Source organism: Mus caroli, chromosome 12 (assembly GCF_900094665.2).
Source record: "Mus caroli chromosome 12, CAROLI_EIJ_v1.1, whole genome shotgun sequence".
In the NCBI taxonomy this organism is placed as follows: domain Eukaryota; kingdom Metazoa; phylum Chordata; class Mammalia; order Rodentia; family Muridae; genus Mus; species Mus caroli.
In genome coordinates, this window is record NC_034581.1 from 57602834 (window position 1) to 57617360 (window position 14527).

Consider the following 14527-nt stretch of genomic DNA (forward strand, 5'->3'; position numbering starts at 1 on the left):
CTTCCTTCCTTCCTTCCTTCCTTCCTTCCTTCCTTCTTTCTTTCTTTCTTTCTTTCTTTCTTTCTTTCTTTCTTTCTTTCTTTCTTTCATTCTTTCTTTCTTTCTACTTAATTGAGAACTGCCCCAGCATTTAAGTCATTTTAGTGGTAAGTTTAGCAAAATCTCTTGCTTCCAGTATAAAGACAAACACACTATGATGTGAACCTTACCTTTGCATAGCTGAAAACACTTAATGATTAAATAAACTGCTTGGAAATTTCAGGTGAAATTCCCAGCACTTTAATTTTGATTATCTGGCAATTGAAGCAAACACAGTTTAAATGCTTGAATTAAGCTAGTGATTGTGCTCTTCCTTTCATTTTAGCTCTGAAGACAAACACCTTCTTAGGCTTCTTCACTATCCACTTCCTTCTGACACAATTCACTAAGCAGTTTTACTCATTTATACAATTCAGAAACTCTAATTGCTTAGTAGTAAGTTTGGATATACAGGCAATAAAGAAAGAAAGCTTAATGGCCACTTTATAGAAAATTATTCTAGAAGCTTTTGTTAATTTGTCTCTTGCAATAGAAAACAAGTGAGAACGCAAAAATGCGTAAATGTTTTTTTTCAAATCACAATCAACTTGAATTCTTTAAGTACCGAATCAACTTGAAGTATCTTTACTCTCTAACTTAATATTCAACCAGGCAGTATTGGTCATGAGAAATAGTTATATGGTTTATCTATATTTTCAAAAGCCTCAGAAAATATAATTTGATCACAAGGTAATTTTTAGAAAACCTTACAAATATAAACATTTCAAATTAGGAACACTGAAATTACTTTCTTAATTTAAATAGTAAACTAAAATTGCTTCAATTTTGAACTTACTCATTTTAAAATTTATATACAGACATCTTCATTTAAGATTGCTATCATTTTCATCCCACTCTAATGATTGATTTTGCTCTGTCCTGTTTTATATATGTAACTTATTTTGTATACAACAGGAATATGTCATTGCCTCCTTATTTAGCACCCTCATATAGATAGCGTGCATTATAAGTTAGAATAGTACCATATGTACAAAGTCATAAGCTGACTGCCATAGCCTGAACAAAACTGTCTAGCATTGTATAACACAATCCGATCATCTTCATTTTTACATTACTTTGCCTGAGTCTAATTTATTCTAAACTTATTTCTCTCTTTAATACTACCTTAATATATTTTCTTTTACAGATATATTACTTGGAGTTGGGCATTATACAATCACTTCTCTGTATTTTTATCAATGGTGGTTTGTTTTGTGATCTCAGTCTGTTTCTAAAAGATGTTTTATTAAGCAGGCGGTGATGGCAAGTTTTGCCTATAAACTTGAACACATTTAGCATTAATTAAAACCTAAGCACCTGGGAATAATATTTAGTTAATTAAGTCATTTGACATGAGAGGGCCCAACATTAATCTGGATCTTTTGAAGTGGGAAGATGGACTTTTAATCTGGAAAAAAAAAAATCTTGTGGCAGGTTGTAAAAAAGACATGAAAGAAGAACACTCTTGTTCTTTGTCTCCTTGCCCTTCCTTTTGAGTCACTGAAATTGGAGTCTACTTGAGCATGATTCTGACATATAATGAAGACCAGTTGATACATTTGGCCTTTTGAATTCAACAGCTTCTAGATTCTTGGACCTTTCACTAGGAGGCAGCCATTGCTGAACTATCTAGAACACAGCCTATGAGCCACTCTAAAATATCCCCTTTATAGAAAGAACGATTCATTCTGTTATTTCCTTTTCTCTAGAGAAATGTACAAGGGCAAAGCTATGCTTATATGAGTATAAGGATAAATATTTAGATGCAGGTAGAAATTATTCTGGTTTAGTAAAATTGTGTTTGTAGGTTATACTTCAAAATTCTTGACTTCACTATCTCTGATAAAATACAACTTCTATTACTAATATTCAGGGAATGGAAAGGGATGGAAAGATCTTAAGAGCAAGAGGAATAGGATATCTTCTATTAGAAATATCAGAGAAACCACACCTATGAGGTTCAACAATAAGGCTGGAAAAAAAAAAGGCTTTGAAGAAGGACAAAACCAACATATATATGCTAACGTGGAAGTGAGGATTCTTGTGAGACTTCAAACCTAGCCAAAGAATTACAGAAAATAAAGACTTCTGAGGACAAGAGAAATATTCTTCCCATAAAGCATAAAGGAGCTCACCAATTAGTTACTCAACACCAAGTAGTCAACCCTGAAATTGTATGCATCCAAATAACATGGAATGAATGGGATAAACACCTCCCCCCCACACACACACGCACATGCACACACATGTGTGCACCCCCACCCACAGAGGTATAAATTTTAGGAAGTATCCACTCTAGTAAATTGAATATGATATTTAACACAGAGACCCTAAATTAGACATCCATAACACATCTCTTCCTTTGAGGCTCAGAGATTGTGTTTGTATTTCTCTCTCTCTCTCTCTCTCTCTCTCTCTCTCTCTCTCTCTCTCTCTCTCTCTCTCTCTCTCTCTCCCCCTCTCCCTTCTCCCACTCCCCTCCACGTCTCCCTCCCCCTCCTCCTCCTCCACCTTCTCTCTATTCTCTCCCTTTGTGTGTGTGTAAGTATGGAAAGAAGGATCTTTTTTAAGAGTTAGCACAGGCCTCACACTTAAGATTTGTTCCCAGTTGGGCAGTGGTGGCACATGCCTTTAATCCCAGCACCTGTAAGCCAGAGGCAGGCTGATTTCTGAGATGGAGGCCAGCCTGTTCTACACAGTGAGTTCCAGGACAACCAGGGCTATACAGAGAAACCCAGTCTCAGAAAAACATCTTTTTGTTCCCAGGCATAAATTGGACTCAAGGCTTTGAGAGATAGACACAGATGGTATTTAAATGTTTGAATTTAAATATGTTTTGAAGTTATTTTTCCCTCTTGCTATGATACGATCTTTTTAGTTGATCTCACGAGCATCCAAAGAACAACTGTCATTTAACTATACACAGCAGGTATCTGTTGCATGTGTTTAAGTTTCTATAAGGTACCATGTGTGATTGTGGCACAATTCTTGAATCAGAGACAGCATACCTTCTAATGTAGTTACTTTTAAAATATGTCTAGTAGTGCTTGTTATGTTGAAGTGCTCTCAGAGTTGGCAGCAGTTCTTAAATCTAATAGTTGCAAATGTGTACACAGTAGAACCAACTACTAACCAAATGTGCATAAAGCAAAAGAGGTAAACATGAGAACTTTGAGCTTCTACAATCCTCATGCTACCATCTTCTGCTGTAATGTATGTCATAAATGTTTCCTTTCCCTGTAAAGGTAGAGTACTCAGTACATTAACATGTTTCTGTAGTACACTTATTCCCAAGTATCTTAGGTTCTGTATGACATCTGCCCAGGATCTTCTAGCTTTCATTGTCTCTTGTAAGAAGTCTGGTGTAATTCTAATAGGTCTGCCTTTATATGTTACTTGACTTTTCCCATCACTCTTTTTAATATTCTTTCTTTATTTTGTGCATTTTATGTTTTGATCTTATTTGATAGGAGGAATTTCTTTTCTGTTCCAGTCTATTTGGAGTTCTGTGGGCTTCTTGTATGCTCATGTACATCTCTTTCTTTAGGGTAGGGAAGTTTTCTTCTATAATTTTGCTGAAGATATTTAATGGCCCTTTAATTCGGGAATATTCACTCTCTTCTATACATATTATCCTTAGGTTTCCTCTTCCCATTATGTCCTGGATTTCCTGGATGTTTGGGGTTGGGAAATTTTGCATTTTGCATTTTCTTTGACTGTTGTGGCAATGTTTTCTATGGCATCTTCTGTACCTGATGTTCTCTCTTCAATCTCTTGTATTCTGTTGGTGATGCTTGCATCTATTTCTCCTGATCTCTTTTTACATTTTTCCATCTACACAGTTGTCTTCTTTTGTGATTTCTTCATTGTTTATATTTCCATTTTTAGATCCTGCATGGTTTTGTTCAATTCTTTCACCTGTTTGGTTGTGTTTCCCTGTAATTCTTTAAGGGAGTTTTGTGTTTCCTCTTTAAAGGCTTCTACCAGGTTACCTCTGTTCTCCCACATTTCTTTAAGGGCGTGATTTATGTCCTTCTTAATGTCCTCTATCATCATCATGAGATGTGGTTTTAACTCAGAATCTTGCTTTTGCACTGTGTTTGGGCATGAAGGATTTGTGGAAGTGGCAGAACCTGGTACTGATGAATCCAAATAGCCTTGGTTTCTGTTGCTTAGGTTTTTTCACTTGCCTCTCACCATCTGGTTTTCTTTGGTGTTAGTTGGTCTTGCTGTCTCTGACTGAATACTGTCCCTTCTGTGAGCCTGTTAGCCTGTGAGCCTGTGATCTTAGGCCTGTGAGTTCTCCCTGGAGACCAGCAATCTCTCAGCAGGATTTGGGTCTGGAGAACTGTGCCACAGGATTAACTCCATTGTGCAGTTGAAGACCAGAAGGATTCTGTCTTCAGCTGTTCTGCAGTTCCTGAGTCCTTTTGTCTCTTGGCAGGCTCCTCTTTGGCCAGCTTTTGGAGCAAAAGTGTCTGACTCACCTGTAATCTTAGGAGTGACAGTACTCCTGGAAGACCAACTCTCTCTGGGCAGGATCCCTCTTCCCCTTTTTCTTTGTATCCTCACTGTTACATCCAACCCCCAGGCCAGGAACACCAAGTACTGCCTAATTCTTTTCTGTCTAGGTATAAGCTGTAAGCATCCTTATTTACCAATCAAAAATAACTTGGGGACAACATCACATAGCTTCACCCGCATCTATGGGCAGGCTATATAATCTATGTGACAACCATGTCTTGGGGTTCTGATGTGTGGACATAGCATTGCAATATATCAGAAAAGACCCAACCTTAACAAGGTTCATAGAATCCCTCATCCTGCTTTGACTAAGCTATATTCCATCGTTTATCCAAGGGGTAAACAGACTTCCCTGAGATTCCTTTACCAATGAAAATTTTTGAGACAAAATGTTTATTTCTCTTTTTACATTTATTTCACTACTCCCTTGATTCTTTTTTGTATTCTATTTTAATGATGTTTCCTTCCTTTCTGTCCTTCCTCCAAAGCCCCCCAAACACTCCTCTTTGCTCTCCTTCAAATTCATGACCTCCTGATTTTACTAGTTGTTCCTTCATAGCTTGCTTGGAACCAACACTATCTAATTGGATTTAGCCCCACTCAACATGAGGGAAATATGCCTACTAATGGAAATTTGCCCTGATTCCTTAAGAGGTAACCAAGCATCCTTCTTAATATTTTTGTTGCAAAATGCATGCATAGTTAATGGTAACAGTTAATGGTAACAGTGTTGTCAGTAATATTTTCATTCTCCATTGCTATGCTCTTACATTTGCTTTCTTTCTGGCTGTTTTGCTAATTCTCTGATCTTTTGCTCTGCTCCTTGTTGTTCTGAGTTATCACTGTGTATTTTATTGAAAGCATCTAGAAATAAAGGCTGGATGTTGCTTTGACTTCCATTTTTTACTAATAGTTAAACTAGTTGTTTATCTTCAAATGCAGCCTTTAATTAAGGAAGAATATGAGAAAATATGGCTGAGGCATTCACCAAGGAGTAATTTTTTTGCAATAGCTACTCTGATTTTAATTAAATACCTCCTTCTAATGTCAATAGTTTGAATTCTTACTTTTTTTCCCAGTATTTTTGGTCTTCAAGTTCCCTACCAAGTCATACATTCTAATCTATTCCTATATTATTCCTCTAAACTTTACTAAACACTTGTAAAATATTTGAAAAGACAATCTCTTCTTTTGGATTTGTTGTGCGGAGATTAGTTTTTGCTTTTTCTTGGATATAGTTTCTCTCCTTTTATTGGAGTTTTCCATCTATTATCCTCTGTAGGGCTAGATTGGTAGAAAAATATTGTTTAAATTTGGCTTTGTCATGGAAAATCCTGGTTTCTCCCTCTATGGCAATTGAGAATTATGCTGAGTATACTAGTCTAGATTAGCATTTTTGTTCTCTTAGGGTCTGTATGTCATCTGACCAAAATCTTCTGGCTTTTAGAATCTCTGTTGAGAAGTCTGGTGTAATTCAGATGAATCTCCTTTTACATGTTATTTGACCTTTTCCCCATACTTCTTTTAATATTCTTTCTTTGTTTTGTGCACTTGGTGTTTTGAGTTTATTTTCTGGTCCAGTCTACTTGGAGTTCTGTAGGCTTCTGAGATGTTCATGGGCATCTCTTTCTTCAAGTTAGGGAAGTTTTCCTCTATAATTTTGTTGAAGACTGGCCCTTTGAGTTGGGAATCTTCAGTCTTTTCTATACCTATTATTCTTAGATTTGGTCTTTTCATTTAGTCCTGTGTGGGCCTGGGTACCAGGGATTTTCTACGGAGATCTCTGTCCAGGCCGGGTGGGAAGATTCCATCGAAGGGAAGTGAGCACAGGTAGGAAGACAAAGTCTCTGCCATTCTTCCCAGGTTGCTCGGTAACTCCCAGCAGCAACAGTGGAGCACTGTGACACCACAGTGCCACAATGTGATACCACAGTGCAGCACAGTGTCACCACAGTGCAGCACAGTGTCACCACAGTGCAGCACAGTGTCACCACAGTGCAGCACTGTGACACCACAGTGGAGATTGCGACACCACAGTGGAGTAATGTGACACCACAGTGTTCAACTGTGGCAGCACAGTGGGCACCGTGACAGCTGTGTCGGTCCTGGTCCGGCTGGGCTGAGGAAATGCCAACAATCCAGTGAGGAGTTCAGAGGAACCTTGGGTGGCTCTTCGGGAGAGAAGATCTCTTCCCAAGTGTTACATACAGCTCTTGGAACAAAAGACTCAGATGAAAGAATAGTTCTCTCATACCTTTAATTCCCTGGAAGGATTTATATACAGTTCTGGGGGGTGATTCAGGATTTGACAGCAGACACCTCTCATTGGCTTGGACTGAGAGTCTGGGGAAAACCTTATTTGCATGTGGGAAGACTTGGTGCTGTTTCTACATGGCTGATGGCCACGCCTCTCCTATGGGGACTGTGGGGGTGGTTACTCTGACAGGAGCCAGGGGTCCAGAAGACATGGTCAAACGCCTGCTGTCCCATGTAGTTGGGAATTACCACTCATTGGGTTCTCCCGGGGTTTAAGATCTAGACTTGACTGGAAACCAGGCAGTCTGTTTGTAGCCTGTTGCCCCACAGTCCTGGATTTCTTGAATGCTTTTAGTTACAAGCTTTTTGCTTTTTGTATTTTCTTTAATTGTTTTGTCAATGTCATCTATGGAATCTTATATGCCTGAGATTCTCTCTTCTATCTCTTGTATTCTGTTGGTGATGCTTGAATTTGTGAATCCTGATCTCTTTCCTGTTTTCCATCTCTAGGTTTGTTTCTCTTTGTGTTTTCTTTAATGTTTCTATTTCCATTTGTAGATCCTGGAACATTTTTTTAAAATGGGATACAGAGCTAAACAGGGAATTCTCAACTGATAAATTTTGAATGGCTGAGAAACACCTAAAGAAATGTTCAACATCTTTATTCATCAGGGAAATGCAAATCAAAACAGCCCTGAGATTCCACCTCATACCAGTCAGAATGGCTAAGGTCAAAAACTCAGGTAACAGCACATACTGGATAGGATGTTGAGAAAGAGGAACACTCCTCCATTTCTCCTGGGATTGCAAGCTGGTAAAACCACGCTGGAAATCAGTCTGGTCATTCCTCAGAAAAATAAACATAATACTACTTGAGGACTCAGCAATATCACTCCTGGGCATACACCCAAAAGATGCTCAAACAAATATCAAGGACATATGCTCCAGTATGTTCATAGAAGTCTCATTTATATTAGCCAGAAGCTGGGGAAGAACCCATTTATCCTTCAACAGAGGCATGTTTACAGAAAATGTGGTACATTTACACAATGGAGTACTACTCAGCTATTTAAAATGATGACTTCATGAAATTTGCAGGTAAATAGAGGAAACTAGAAAATATCATCCTGAGAAAGATAACCTAGTCACAAAAACAAAACAAAACAAAACAAAACACCAAAAAAAAAAAAAAAAACAGAAAAACACGTGGTATATACTCATTGATTAGTGCATATTAGCCAAAAAACTCAAAACACCCACAGTACAACTCAGACCATTTGCAGCTCAGAAAGAAGACCAAAGCATGGATGCTTCAGTTCTATTTAGAAGGGGGAACAAAATAACCATGGGTGGTAGAGGGAGGAAACGTCTTTGGAGGGAGAGTGGAGGTAGAGAGAAAAATGGGGCAGGATCAGGTGTGGGAGGAGACAGGGAGAAATAATGAGGGTCAAGAAATGAGCAGAGGTATATATCAGTAGGGGATGGGGATATAGCAATAGCCACTAGAAAACTCCAGATGTTAAGAAAGCAAGAGGCTCCCAGGACACAATGTGGATGACATTAGCTGAAGTACCCAACAAAGGGGAGAGAGAACCTGTAGAGACCATCACCTCAAAAATATTAATCCAGAATTCCTTTTGTCAAAAGTAACTGCAGGGAGAAAGTGGAGCAGAGACTGTAGGAAAAGCCATTCAGAGACTTCCCCAGCTCAGGATCCAGACACCAAACTTGACACTATTGTTTATGCCAAGAAACACTTGCAGACAGTAGCCTGGTATAGCTGTCCCCTGAGAGGTTCTGCAAGAGTTTGACCAATACATATTTGGATGCATTCAGGCAAATGTCAGACTGAGTGAGGGGAACCCAATGGAGATGTTAGGGGAAGGACTGAAGGAGCTGAAGGGGTTTGCATAGAAGAACATCTACCCTTTTGCTCAAAAAGCAAAAATGACCAATGATTCCTACTGAATTAGTCTTGTCATGAGAAAGGTGAAAGAAATTCTGCCATATTACCAAAAAGCAAAAGAGACAGAGTATAAGACTCGAGGCTTCCACATCTATCATGAGTCCACCCAAGTTACAGATCAGAATCCTTCCTTTTCCAAGCCTCATTCTTAAAGTTTCTATTATCGCTCAGTACTGGAAGGCTGCAGTTCAGACTTCTACTGTTTTGGCATTCAGGTGATACTGCATATCCAACCCCTTTCACATGCTATTTTAAGTTACTTAAATCATAAATAATTTATTATTTGGTAAGTAATGAAAATATTACAAAATGATATTGGAATTTTGTTAAATTTAGAGATATTATTTTATGTTATATAATTACATTTATATTATGCATGTGTTTCAAGGTTTTTATTAAACCTTAAATGCAAACTAAGTACAGATTATCAAAAAGTCCTTTAATCATTATTGGAGACAATTCTTTTGTCTCTAAATGTTGAATTGATATTTACTAATTAGTTTCACTGATCTGAATAATCTTTTCAGTAGCAGTGACATAGTTATTGAGATTCTACATTGAGTGCTTGATTATACAATCTCGTATAACAAAGGTGGTACACATAGTATTTGTCAATATTTTACAAAGAAATGATGGGTAGCTAAATGGATAAGACACACATCTTTGTTTAACAGTTGAAGAAAGAAGACATTAAAGACAGTAATAGAATAAAGTTGGAAGAAAGAAGCAGTGTGATATAATATTTGAGATGATTAGTAGTCAAACAAACAAGTAAATGAAATATCATTTATTTAGATACAGATTTGGTAAGAACATGGAGCCACATTGTAGGCAGCAGCTACCATGGAGAATAGACTTCAGAGAATCAGAATAGCATGAAAGTATGCTTAACAGAAACAAGCAGGACTTTGCATCTTTATCTATCTGTTTTATAACTGTCACAGGCAATAGATGAATACAGAATCCAATTTAGTTTCAAGTACTTAAAATAAAGTTTGGGTAGCTTATTTTGCTATTGATAGCCTGACCAAAAACTACAAAATTTTCTTCTCAAATGTAGATACACTAATTAAATCTAAGATTAAAGTAGTTAAAATGTGCTCCTTATTTTCAAGTACAAATAAAATCAAGTCATACTGCCTTTTATAAATTAAACAAAGCACCTATAGTGTAAAAAATATTCAATTCCAAACAAAACATTTAAAATCAATAGAATACTTATTTACCAACTACATTTAAAGTAAGTTTTATTTAGAGCAATTTTCACAAAACCTCCCTTTTGTAAAATTGCATTTCATTTGAGTGCTCTAAAAACATTTTGTTTGTTATTTTAGGAAATCAAAACCACAGTTTCCAAAATTTTAATTGTCTTTCAGTATAAAGAAGCAAACATATTGCTTATATATGTTTAAACAAGTTTCTCCTTAATATTTTGCATTGCCAGTTACAAAAATAGTCTGGAAGAATATTAGCCAAAAATAACCACTCAGTTGAAAGCTTGGAGAACTATAAACATTATCCAATATATCCTACTTATGAGGACAATCTTATTGGCAATGACCTTGTAGTAGACAATCTGGACACAGTTGAAATCTTGCTTCCACTGCAAATCCAATAGTTGTGTTTTATTTATATTTTGCCAAACCTTAGCAATTGGACACAAGAGTATTTTCTGCAGTAGTGAAAAATCAATATGATTACCTCTTTGCCACAGGGCTACATCTAACTACAATATCGTGGACAGTACAAATAAGCATCACTCAGAGAAAATACTGCATTGCAGGTAGAATCTGATTGAGAACAAATTACAACACCATTTCCAGTCCTTCAAACTTGCAGGTTATATTTAGTTAACACAGAGTGCATAGAAACGTAATATATGGTTGTCCTTGAGGTTTTGGAGTACAAACTGGTCTGTTGATGCTGCAATTTCAGATCACATTACATATATTGAAGAACAAAGGAAAACATTGAGTTTTCAAACCTAAATGTTTAGTATATCACCAAAAGAGGAATGGTTCACCATAGTTGAAACAAAAACTATATGATGTTATCTTTTATCATATTTTCAAAAGAAATCATCCCTTTTATAGCTACTAAGTAATGTGGGCAGTTTAGATAATATTGAAATGTGAGAACTAGTGTTCAGCAGATAGAAATGATGATGTCCTCTCAATTACTTAATTTTGGATTTCAGAGGAAACTAAAAGCATAATATTTCAAGTAAATAACTTTTTTGAGATTATAAAGGATAAATCAGAGAAGTTTAAAACTAAAATTATTCAAGGAATATTTTTCACATATTAATTGCTTTCATATTTAAATATAAACTATGTCTCTATGTATATCTTGCAGTAGACTTTATTTTGAAATCTTGGTTCAGGATTTATTAATGTTTTTAAACAATGTCATGAAAACAGTATCCATTTATCTTCAGCCTTGTCTTACACTTAATTACTCTATTTTTCCAGGGAAATCAAATTATTATTTAAAATAAAATTATACACATGAAGAGGGTATAAGCTACAGATGGAAGGCATCTATTCTCTTCACATTTAGAGCTCTCATATATTGACATTGGTGCTGGATAGCTGAGCTATAAATGGACTGATTTAGAGATGTTAACTTCCAGCTTCACCAGTGACTTTTCCTCAGTAATTTACACTGTGATTCAGGCTGTTCTGTGTATAAAACTACTTAGAAATTATGTGACAGATTTAGGCCAGAATTCCATCCAAATGGAAAAACTTTAAATCTGTAGGCTTCTGTTCTAACTAAATCTATGACTCAGAGCAGGTGGCTATGCATAATTACAAAAACCCATCTTAAGCCTTGAAAAATGTTTATCAAACTAAGAAATTAACCTGAATGAAATAATCAAACACTTCAGTGATGAAATCATGAAGGTCTCCTGCCATGAAATTTGAGCAGCCATTTAATGTTATCTATTAATACAGACATATAGCAAAATTCACAGGAAATTTTTAGTATTGTGTGAGTGAGAGTTGGAATCAGACATTTTAGGAGAACTTAATAATAGGAAATATTTGTAATGTAATGTATGGATTTCAGCATTATACTTCACAAGTCTTATAGTTCCATTCAAACTTTAATAATGAATTTTGCTTTGTAGACAGGGTTGGTAGCATTACTGTAAGTACTACAATATTGACAATCCATAGAACAACATTGACACATCATAGGACCTATATAAGAGTCCTATGTGACAGATTCAAACTTGATGATGTGCCACACTGCAGATACAATGATAATATATGTGTGTATTCAGTATATATATCATATGCATATGTATTAGTATACTATATGTGTAAATAACAGCACATAGACTGTGTATATATTAATGTACAAAAATATATACATATACTCATATATGTATATATTAGTAATCCTCAAAGTAATTGCATTAGCAATAAAATTCTCTTTCCCTATTTGATTCTATTTTCTCACTATTAACCATATCACCTATTATTCGTTTTGCTCTCTATATTGTTTTATTCATTCTAAAGTATTATATACTTAGAATTCTGTAATATGTGAATTGTCTAATGGTTTATTTTATTTAGTTATTGTGATGGTTTGTATATCCTTGGACCAGGGAGTGGCACCATCTGAAGGTGTGGCCTTGTTGGAATAGGTGTGACCTGGTTGGAATGGGTGTGTCACTGTGGGTGTGGGTATAAGATCCTCACCCTAGTTGCCTGGAAGTCAGTCTTCCACTAGCAGCCTTTGGATGAAGACATAGAACTCTTGGCTCCTCCTGCGCCATGCCTGCCTGGATACTGCCATGCTCCCACCTTGATGATAATGGACTGAACCTCTGAACCTGTAAGCCAGCCCCAATTAAATGTTGTTTTTCATAAGACTTAACTTGGTCATGGTGTCTGTTCACAGCAGTAAAACCCTAACTAAGACAGTTATATACTTTTATTTCCCTCACAATGTCTTGGGGTTAGAATGGCAATTTATTTTATTGTCAAATATTACTCATTGAGTATGTGTACCAAGGACGGTCATTTTATTTACTAAAATGTGGTACAGTTATTTCTAATTAGATAATTATTAAAAACATACTATGAGTATTCAAATACCAAGTTTTGTGCTGAATTAAACTGTCAGTTATTCATCTAAGTACCGAAGAGCTGCACGTATGGGTAGATGGCAAGAATGTATGTAATTTTGTAAGATATTGCAAAAGTAGCAATATGACTGTAATATTGTTCATTCCTAAGAATGTGTATTTTTTTCTGAAGTTTCACATAATTCAGTCTTCTGGGAGTTTATTAGTAATTTATTTGTGCTATTTTTTCATTAGTAATCATGTGGTCCCCTAATAATATATGATTTGTATATTTTATGCATTTATTTTTCTACATGTTTTCTTAGATAAATATATATTCAGGACATTAATTCATTTCCATGTGATATTTTCTTTTTACTCAACTTTTAGAGTTCTTTGTAATGATTTATTTTCATCATTAACTTGATCAGATTAAAAGAGACCAAGAACATTAGTTAATCAGATGTTTGTGTATTGGTGAAATATTTCTATAGTGAACTAAGAAGAAGATTTACTGTTAATGCGGTGAAACCATCCAAAGGCCAGGAGTCCTGGGTGGAATGACCTAAATGGTAAAAATGAAAAGAAAAAAAAAATCATTTAGGATGGAATTCTCCTTTCTCTGCACTGTATTTGCCCAGCTTTGAGTAAGATGCACACTTTTCTGCAGTCTTAATGCCAGACATTCTGGCTGACATGTACTTTCCAATGTAAGAAGTGTTTTCTGGAAATAACAGTAAATAGAAATGCTTCCCCTTAAGTGTTTTTTTTTTAATTTGTTTGTTTGTTTTAAACAACTTTTATTAGATATTTTCTTCATTGACATTTCAAATGCTACCCCGAAAGTCCCCTATACCCCCACCCCCTGCCCTAAGAAAACAATCAGTTCACTATTTGATACTGGGTATTTGGTAATTATTGCTAAAAACCGGGTTAAGTTGTTCTTAGGACATCTAAACTTGTGGTCCATTATTTTGAATAGTTTGAAACAGCAAACAAGTAGAGAATTAGAATGAAGTATGCAGAATTTTCATGAGCTGAATACTAGCATTAAAAAGAGCCAATTCTCAATAGACAGGTACTGCTTCACAAGGCTTATAGAGTACTACAAAAAACTCATTGGTGTCACACTGCAAGCAGTGTTTTGTGTTTTGTGAATCCCACCAGCTGCACATGCCAGTTTTGTCTTGAAATATGTAGTGCAGACTAGTAGTTTCCATTTATGTACTTCATGGGTCCAGAGATGGACGGAGTCACCTATCTTGGCTCTGGTCCCCTTGGAACTGATTCATTTGGATTTCTGTCACTAAGCTGTATTTGGCCATCCCCATTCTGAATACCAAATAGTTAACATGTGCCGCAGACCCTCTGGGTCCCTGTGTCTGTGTGGAACGGGGTCTCTCGACGCGGGTGGGCAAAGCGTGGATAAATGAGTGACAAACAGACACACACAGGAGAGTTCGTGTGTAGAATTTGAATGTAATTTTGCAACTCGAGCATCAGAGTTTTTATGCAGAGGACAATAAGGAAGTTGGGTGACATATTCGCAAGGTACAATTGAGGTAACCGGAATCTTACATAAAACAGAGGAATGCAAACACAAAAGGTCTAACGGGAACCACCTG